Below are 9,683 nucleotides of genomic sequence, written 5' to 3' on the forward strand. Positions count from 1 at the left end.
AGAACTGAAAAGGTTGCCCCAGTGTCCACCAAGAAAGTCTTAGGCTGGCCCACTATATTAACAGTAACCAACGGCTCAGAAGGGGCCACCGAGCCGCAGCACCATCAGTCGGAATCAGCTTTCATTATCAACTCCTGGGGTGGCCGAATTTTACGCTCGGCTAAGTTGGGGCAATCTTTTGTCCAGTGTCCCTCTTGCTTGCAATATGCACATTGGTTTTTTCCTACTGGCGCTCTAACCCTTTGTCCTTTCTCTTTTTCCCAGACCAGAATTCTTTGGGTGTTTGGGGTCCCCTTCCCTCGCTACGACTCTAGTCAATTTTTTTGTGTCTCTTCCTGAGAATCCCTATTGTTCAAATTTTTTGGGCTATTTCAACTAACTCAGATAAATTTTTCCCTTCGAACCCATCTAATCTTTGCAATTTCTTCCAAATGTCTGGGGCTGCATGTGAGACAAAGGCCAGGTTTAATGCCCTTCTATTTTCAGGTGCCTCAGGGTCAATAGGGGTAAAGGTACGGTACACTTCCATGAGCTTTTCTAAGAAGGCTGAGGGGGGTCTCCTCGGTCCCCTGAACAACTTACTTCAGTTACCTTATACATGTTTGTGGGCCGGAAGGTGGCTGCTCAGAGGCCTCCCAGTAGAGTCTGGTGAAATAGGGTCAGTGATCACCTACCGTGAGGAGTGTTTGGATCCCAATCTTCAGGGTACGAGGAAAGAAAGACTTCCTTGAGTAAGGCGGGATCCTCGGTGGGATGCCCGTTTGGCCCCATCACCAATTTCCGGGCCTCGTGACAGATATTATCCCGTTCCTCAGCAGTGAAGAGAACCTGTAAGAGCTGCTGGCAGTCATCCCAGGTTGGCTGATGGGTCACAAATATAGTTTCAGGAAAGAAATTAATGCTTGGGGTTTTTCTGAGAATGGGGGGTCTTGAAGCTTCCAATTATAAAAGTGGCTAGTGGAAAAGGGTACATAAATCATAAAGGGTCGGACATCACCCTGCAGGGGTGGCTCTGGCCAAAGGGGTAAGGCAGCGGGAGGGGGATGGAAGGAGGTTCCTGACTGGGTGTGAGACGGGCTCAGGGGAGTGTCCCGACTCAGGCTTGTCTCCTGGTCTGAAGCATCCTGACCCGTATTCTCCAGGTGGGAACTATAGGGCCATTTACAAGTTTCTTCTTCTTCCTCCGGTGCAGATGGTAAAGGGGACGGCTGCTTAGTCCTGTCAATATTCTTATCAAGTGGATGGACTTTAAGCAGCAAAACCTGTGCTTTAGGGAGGTGAGGGGGAAGGAAAGGTTTTAGCCAATCTGGAGGGTTTTCAATGAGGGTTCTCCATGCCTCAATGTATGGGATTTGATTTTTGTGCCTAGAATAGACAATAGCATGAACCGTATGTACCAGAGTAAAGTCAAAGGACCCCTGCAGAGGCCATTCAACCTGAAAGCTGGTCCATTCCACCTCGCAGAGAGTTCGAAGGACTGGCTTCTTGACATGGAAGTCGAGAATTGAAGCAGCTTTCCCATAGTCCTGGAAATGGGTTAGGCAAAATTGAGAAGGATGCATAATCAACAGAAAGAAAACAATTAGGCAAAACCAAGTAGGATACACAAGACAATCAACAGAAAAAATAATTAAGACACGAAGAGAACACAAGTTCGAGATCTCGAGGCCAGTAGGCCACGGCAGCCACATGAAAATAGGATCCTTTCTAACAAAAACCAAACCAAGTGGGATCCACCGGCATCCCGGTAGGAACCCTGACTCTCAGTCTATAGCCACGTCCAGCAGACCCTTCTTGAGTCATTCAAATGGCGTGCCCCAATCCTTACCTCTCCCAATCCCGAGCCTCCTTCCAGGGGTCGGTGGAGCAATCCGCGGAAACGGCCCTGTTTCAGACCTTTAACTTTCCCGGCCAACGCACCAAATGTTGCATCCACACGATTCCTGAAACAGAATGCTATGGGCACCAGTGACAGTCACAACAAAGTTTACTGCAATGAGAGGCAACGCAGACCGATCGATCAGGACCGACGCTCTTGACCAGAGTGCGATCCCGGACAGCCGAACAGCCGGGGGTACAGAGTTTTTATAGCCAACCACATTGTCTTATTATCACCTGGGAACAGAACAAAGCAATAGTTCCCAGGTGGAAACAGTTCAAACAGGCCCTTGCCCCAATCCAATCAAACACTAATCACATCCCTTGATTGATAGAATAAGGCTGTTATCTCTTAACCTATAGTGTTAAAACAAAGCTGTTATTTCTTAAGGCTACAGGTTAGTCCTAGAATTTCATTTTATCTCACAAGATTATCATGAAGATTAAATGAAATAAGTTTTTAAAAAATCTGATACACAGTAGATGCTTAAAAAACCACCAGGTGGTTGGGATGAGCACTGGGTGTTGTATGGAAACCAATTTGAGAATAAATTTCATATATTGAAAAAAAACAAAACACCAGGTGTTTGTGGTTTTGTTGTTTGTTGCTGTATGACAGTGGAATAATCTGCATACTAGAGATTTCTGAGAATGCAAAATCTGGTCATAGTTTCTCTCTTTTTTTTTTTTTTAATTTTTTTTTCAACGTTTATTTATTTTTGGGACAGAGAGAGACAGAGCATGAACGGGGGAGAGGAAGAGAGAGAGGGAGACACAGAATTGGAAACAGGCTCCAGGCTCTGAGCCATCAGCCCAGAGCCTGACGCGGGGCTCGAACTCACAGACCGTGAGATCTTGACCTGGCTGAAGTCGGACGCTTAACCGACTGCGTCACCCAGGCGCCCCTGGTCATAGTTTCTCAATACGAACATTGAAGTCTCTGTCTTAAGGTTACTTTTGTAAAATACACACAAAAACAATTTTTAATGAAAGTAATTAAGTTGAGAAATAAACTCATTCCAAGAGTGTCATGACAGAAATACAGTCTTCATAAAAATAAAATAAACCACCATTCTTTAAAATCTATGGAATTAAATGAAGGTCGCATCAGGGACAAATATTTCAAATAACCATGAAGGTTCAGTAAGAGAAACGATGGTCAGGCTTCCCTTTTTAAGTTACAAGCTGTGACAGTCCCTTCTTTTGTAAAAAAGTACACACGTTCTATAAACAAAACATGTCAGAAAAATCATCTTAAAGAAGGCTTTCTTATATAAATGTAATTTTAAAAAATCTAATGTTAAGTTTACCTAAACAGACTATTTAAATTACCTATGTACTTGTCCTCTTATAAATGACTTCCCTTACATGGTAGGGAGATCTGAGAATAAAATATAGCTTTTAAAGGGCGGGGGGGGGGGGGGGGAGGGGGGAGAATGAAATATAGCAAGAATATAACTCAAGGAAGGCAAAACTGGTTTATCTTGAGCTTGTGACCTAAAAATCCAAATATAGGCACTTGGTTATCACTACTGTTGCCAGTCTCAAATTAGGATGGTTACTGGTTGAGAAGATTATGCATTCAAAAGATGAACTGGAAGTGATGTGTTTAATACCCAGAAGAATAATTATTAAATGTGACCACAATTGACATACAAGACTACAGGGAATATCATTTAATTTTTATTATTTTATTTTTCTCTTCAAGTTAGAATTCCCACTCTTCTTACTGATTAAAGACAAATACAATTCTTGGAGATAAATAGCATTTTGAAACTTTTCTATATTCTTATTGGATAATTTCATAGAAAACATTCAATCTCTGAGGGTTTGAATGACTAAAGAAATGAGTGACTAAAAATGACTTAAAATAAGTATTCCTAGTAGTCATTACAGAAGCAAGAAAATGAGTGGGAAATGTCTGAATCTCGGTAAAAATTTGAAACTCCGGTTTTCCTGTTTGTCTGCTTCCTGTCCATATGTCCTGTCTCTTCTTGACCAGGTCTAATCCAAAGAAAAATAACATACCAAGGTCTTAAATAAACAGTAACACATTTCCCAATCATTAAGCATCAGTATATATCAAGCATCATATTTGAACCACAAGAAAATGTAAAACAAAAGGAGATAGCCCTTGATTTACAAACAGACTATGGAATGAAAGTTGGCTTGTAAGTTAGTTATTTGGCAATGAAAACACTTTTCTCTCAGAGATTGAAATGGTGGTAAGTTTCCCAACCCAGCCCTAGAAAACATATGGTTATTGTGGTTCCTATGCTGGCCAATCAAAGTTCATGTAGCCCATAGTACAGCTGAAATGCTACCTCGTTTTCAGCAAAAACAGTAGAAAAAATAATTTTGTAATCCTCATGATAAAATAAGCAATATAATTAAAGAAAAAAATAATTTTAAAAATTATCTTGGTTATTCTGTTTGAGAGGACATTAGTTTTACTCAAAACCACTTGAGAATGCAAAGGAAATTTTCAAGGAGTTTTCAAAGAGCAAGAAATTTGATCTTCCCTTTCTATAATTCAGGAGTATTGCTAGTATTGCTGTAATGCTCTCAGCCACAATTAGTAAAACTGAGGCACACGACTCCCAACTGAAAAGTCTTCAGTAGAACCAGCTGCATATCTGTGGGACCCAGTGACAAATGAAAATGCAATACCCCTCATTCAAAGAGCAGGAAAAAAGTGCAGTTAAGGTACTAAAAAATAAAGCTTTTTCTCTACAACTCACCAAGTTGTCACCATGTTTTGTTATTTAATGCCATTCTAATTAAAAAATGAAATTTTAAGTTATTGGCATGATTTTTACCCTTCATCTTTATATTGTGCAATGATACAGTTTTAGGTTCAAACATAAGAGCATTTAACTCATATGTGAAATCACCAAAATTATATAATTCATATTTCATAGCTAATACATGAATATGTATGTTGTCGAAGTCCTGTACAAAATTAATTCAACTGTTTTATTCCATGTCTTGATATGCACTGTGTCTTGGTATTCTACCAACCCTTTACCTTCAGCTTACTGATGAGTTAGGAGGGATTGAAAAGAAAAGCAATTGTGGGTTGCTCTACCTTTTCCTTTCCATTTATGTCATCATTTTCAATACAACTGGCTAATACAAGGAAGCAAGATGAATAAGGAAAAATATGACAGAGTTCCTTGGATGTTTTTTTTCTTTCTACAGAAGAAGTTCTGAAGAAGAACATGTGGCTTTTTGTGGCTCTCAGTACCCACACTTAGTCACAGACTTGACATACTTATATTCACCGAGTTTTTTTGAACTCCCATGTGTTATGGGTCCACTGGAATTCTACATTCATGGGGCATGGCAAATGTTACATGTGAATGGGGTGGTAAGAAACAATTAATATGTATATTGCACCTATCTCTTGCTCATATGCATGCCCCATTGTTCCATTAGACTTCATTTTCAAAACACAAGTTCGAAGACAAAATTAAACATTTCAAGACCGTACCTACAGGGCTTTAAGCCAAGTGTGATGCTTTTCTAGCAATGGGTCCTGTGCCACAGCAAAAGTTGCACACCTGACCCCAGTCTTCAGAGAGAAATCTTCCAAGGCAATGGGAGCCATAAGTGGTAGCAAAAAAGGGAGAGAGTGAATATAGAATGTATATCCACAGTGAGAGATTGATCAAGGTGAAATAACTATGCAGTGAAATTCATGTAATGCCTGAAACAAAGGGAAAGAGGAAGGGAAGAGGTTGTAAGTTGTGTAGTTCTGCCCAACCACCCACCAAGTGGTTTCTATCTCCAGTAAGTGGTTAATGAGCCATAGATGAGTGAAATACTTGTGACCTGGCGTATGTGTACAGACAGTAGAAAAAATTTCCTCAAGTTGGGCACAATCCCAACAAACTTGAGTGATGAGGTGTGATCACAGGGATGAGGCTCTATCTTACGTTTCACTCCAAGAAGTTTCATTCTTCCAGCAACTCTAGTGTTACTAAGACCTCATTCTGGGAAATGATTCCTTCCTGAATGTCAGTTAATCAGTAACTTCAATTTTTTTTTTTCCCTGAATATTTGGGCCTACAGCAGAGCTAAATTTCAAAATGGGCACTTTGCACAGGCTGCCCTTTTAATATTCCAATTTCAGAGACATCTTTGACATTTCTAAAACATTTTAGATTAAAGATGATAGGTTTAATTTCCATTGCCTAGAAAATATTGGTGTTGTACATTTTAAAATATGGGTGTTGTGCATTATTTATATTCAAAACTAATTTAGTCAAGTTGATTTTCATTTTATATTAATAGGATGTATTCCTCAAGAACTATATTGAATTATCATATTGATACATCCAAAATACAAAAGGAAAAACAAAGTCCACAACGTAGTTTTATTTGTGCAACAACACTACCAGACACTTTGACAGACATGTTATTTAATTACTCCACTCGCTGACTTGTTTTTTCCCAATAGACCAGATTAGTTATGTATATGTGAGAGACAAAACATTTTCAATAAGTTGTTCAGTGCTAGAAAATGCTATCAGTTGTTATGTAGGAGACATTCACCTAAATTTTTGTTTTATTGCACAAATGGCCTCTCTACTCTTGATTTCTAAAAGTGCGCCAACACTATGTCACAGGTGTACCCAAGTTGTCTCATTTCAGTTTGCCTCAGTCTTGACACAGGAGTACTCTGTAGCCAGAGTTTAAAAGAACAAGTTTGTCACTTTATCCGTTATTAACCATAATCCCATAGTCATATTCAATATTTGGTTCTTTTTATTCTTACGGACTGAATGTAATGGTTTCAGAGCACTACAAAACATTTAATGATTGAATCATATTCTAAGAATCACTGTTGTTTGACACCCACATTCTAGGACAATCAAGTGTGGTGTTTCCTTTAAAATTTATCTGTGCTTTCAGTATTTTTTTCTTGCAACTGATTCCTGACTTCTTGATTTGTTTTATGGTACTTCTATATCAACATATTTCAACTTTGTATGCTATATATCATCACTTGACTTATGCAAAGGTGACACTATAGTACAATGGAGGAAAGTTCATTTTTTTCAATAAATAGTACTCAATTTATATTCATATGATAAAAAGAATTATTACCTCTTTCTTATCCAAATTATTATTACCTTTTTCTTATCCAAAATCAATTTGAGATGGATTACAGGCCTAAAATGAAAGGTGAAATAAAATCTTAAGAAAAATATATGTATCTTTGGGATAGAAAGGATTTCCTAAACAAGACACAAAAAAAGCCATTAACCAAAAAGGGAAAAACTTATAAATTTCACTACATTAAAAATAAGAATTCCTGTTCATCAAACATCATTAGTGAAGTGTAAAGATATGAAGAATACAGAAAGAACTCCTGCAAATTAAAAAGGAAAAGACAGTCAATTAAAAAAAAATGGACAAAAAACCTCTTCACAGAAGAGGATATCCAAATGGCCAATACACATTTGAAATGTTGCTCAACATCATTCGATATCAGAAATATGCAAATAAAAACCATAGTGAGATCACATTATACCTCCTTCAAAATGGCTACATATACACACATACAGTACCACGTGTTGATAGAGGTGTGGATGTGGAGCAACCACATGCTCCTGATGCTACTGATGGATGTGTAAATTGGTATAACCATCTTGGGTAATGGTTTGACAATATCTACTGAATCACCACTTCTGTTCCTAGGCATAGAGTAACAATAGGTGAACATACATACAACAACAACGTGTTGTTGAACACAACAAGTGTTGAAACAGTGTACTTGCCCATCCACAGAACGGATAAACTGTAGTAAATGCATACATTAGCATATAATGGAATGAGAATGGAAAACCTTACACAATATACAACAGCATAGATGAACTGCACAAATATAATATTGAATGAAAGACACTAGATAGAAACAAGAGCATTTTTGTGTTAAAAGTGAGAAAGCACATTACTTTTAAATGAGAGGAGGTGGTAGAGGGAGCCAATTTTGTTCCTCTGGGCCTATGTGGTGTCTCTTCTCCACAGTTCCCATCTACTTTATTCTTCTCTCTGAAAATTAGATTTCCAGCTATCCCAACATGAAAGCTTTAGCTCCATGTCTCTCTGACCCTTCAGTTTGATCCCTGTAGCAATCTCTTAGGCAGTTTCCCAAACCCAGTTTCCTGGAAGAGAAAATCTAATAGGTCAAAGATGACTAAGGTGTCTATCCCTGATTAGTAGAATCAGTTGATGCTGAGTGATAGGGTTTGCAGAAGTTTGGGCAGAGAAGATTCTATAGGAAATGGTTGCTGGGGTAGGGGAAAATATTATTTATTAGTACATTAAAGCATGTGTGCATTTGCGCATTTGCATAAAAGTTCTTAGTCTCTGTTCTCTGAGCAATAAACAGATTTCATGGAATAGCTTAGAAAAGTAAAGGCTTTGTGCTCATTCACATCATTAGGGCCTTTATCACAATCATAAACTGGCCATAAAAGTTATGGTTTGTTAGTAAGGGCAATGATCTGTATTCCTAACTATGCTTTCACTACTATTTATTTTATTGAATTTTCTTTATTGGGGTTAGAAGAACATCTTCTCTACAGAGACAAGATAAAGACCTGATCTTATTTGAAGCACACTGGATTCTCTGATACTCCCTGAGGTGGAGGTTAAGTCTCAAGTTGTGGCTTCCACACAGACTGTCTATAGAGAGGCAATCTGAATTCCCTCATATCTTCTTAGAACCCATTTGTTATTGACAGGGATTCTGAAATCAAACCCAACCCCCACATTGTAATGAAATAGAGCAATTCATTAATCTCAAATTCTTCTATAGCAAGCTTTTTTTTTTCTTTTTCTTATCTATAAGAAGACCATTTCTGGCATTAAAATGGAGCCAAAATTTGTATTGTTGGGGAGTGAAGGAATTTTCTTCTGTCCAAGCTTCTTCTAGCTGGACTAAGAATTACATCTACATGACAGAGATTAACAGGAGAAAATCTAATTTAATTTTGTACACAGAGGGAATCCACACAGACATGAAATTCCAAAGACAGGCAACAAGAGGCTTATATGACATTCTGAGCTAAGGAGAGGGTTAGGAGTCCAGGGACACAAAAGGGAAGAAGGCCATTAGTAGGAAGGTGAGAGGAGATGTTTAGAAAACAAGGGTTGCCCTATTATGCAGATAAGTTTCTTAGGTAAAAAGGCATCTGCTAATAGCTCTCTTCCTGGTATAGACTCTCCCTTCCAATGTAAATTTAAGCAGAAGAGGGGGGTAAAGAGCTGTTCCTAAATCTGCTGGGTTTTGATGGCTTATAACTCAAAATAATTTTGATAAAGTGGCCCATCTTGGGGTGGTCTGCCTTTGTCCCCTACAATACTCTTTGCTGTTATAAAGTATCATCTTTGCTTCACTGTTTACCTGCGCATAAAAGCTCCTGATTGTTAAAAGGAAACATGATGAATTTGATTTCATTTCTTCTATTCCTAAAGTACTTCCCCCACCTCCCAAAATTCTTTTAAATAGGCCCCAAGGTCAAAAGGCAGTTTGATCAGTGACTATTAGCAAAGAATTATGTGGAAATAAGAATTCTTACAGAAAGAATTAGAAAATTGGTATCATAGGAGTAGGGGAGAGAAAATTTTCCACCTCAGCCCCAGCCCCCAAACTTGATTAAAGTGTTAACATGGCACTTCTGGGCACTTAGCATGGATGCCTAATTCTAGGCTAGCATGAATTTTTATAGCTCAATTAGAAAGCTTTGAAAGGAGAAAAAATGTTTTTAAATGGTAATGTGTTACATAAATAT

Source organism: Felis catus, chromosome A2 (assembly GCF_018350175.1).
Source record: "Felis catus isolate Fca126 chromosome A2, F.catus_Fca126_mat1.0, whole genome shotgun sequence".
Lineage (NCBI taxonomy): Eukaryota > Metazoa > Chordata > Mammalia > Carnivora > Felidae > Felis > Felis catus.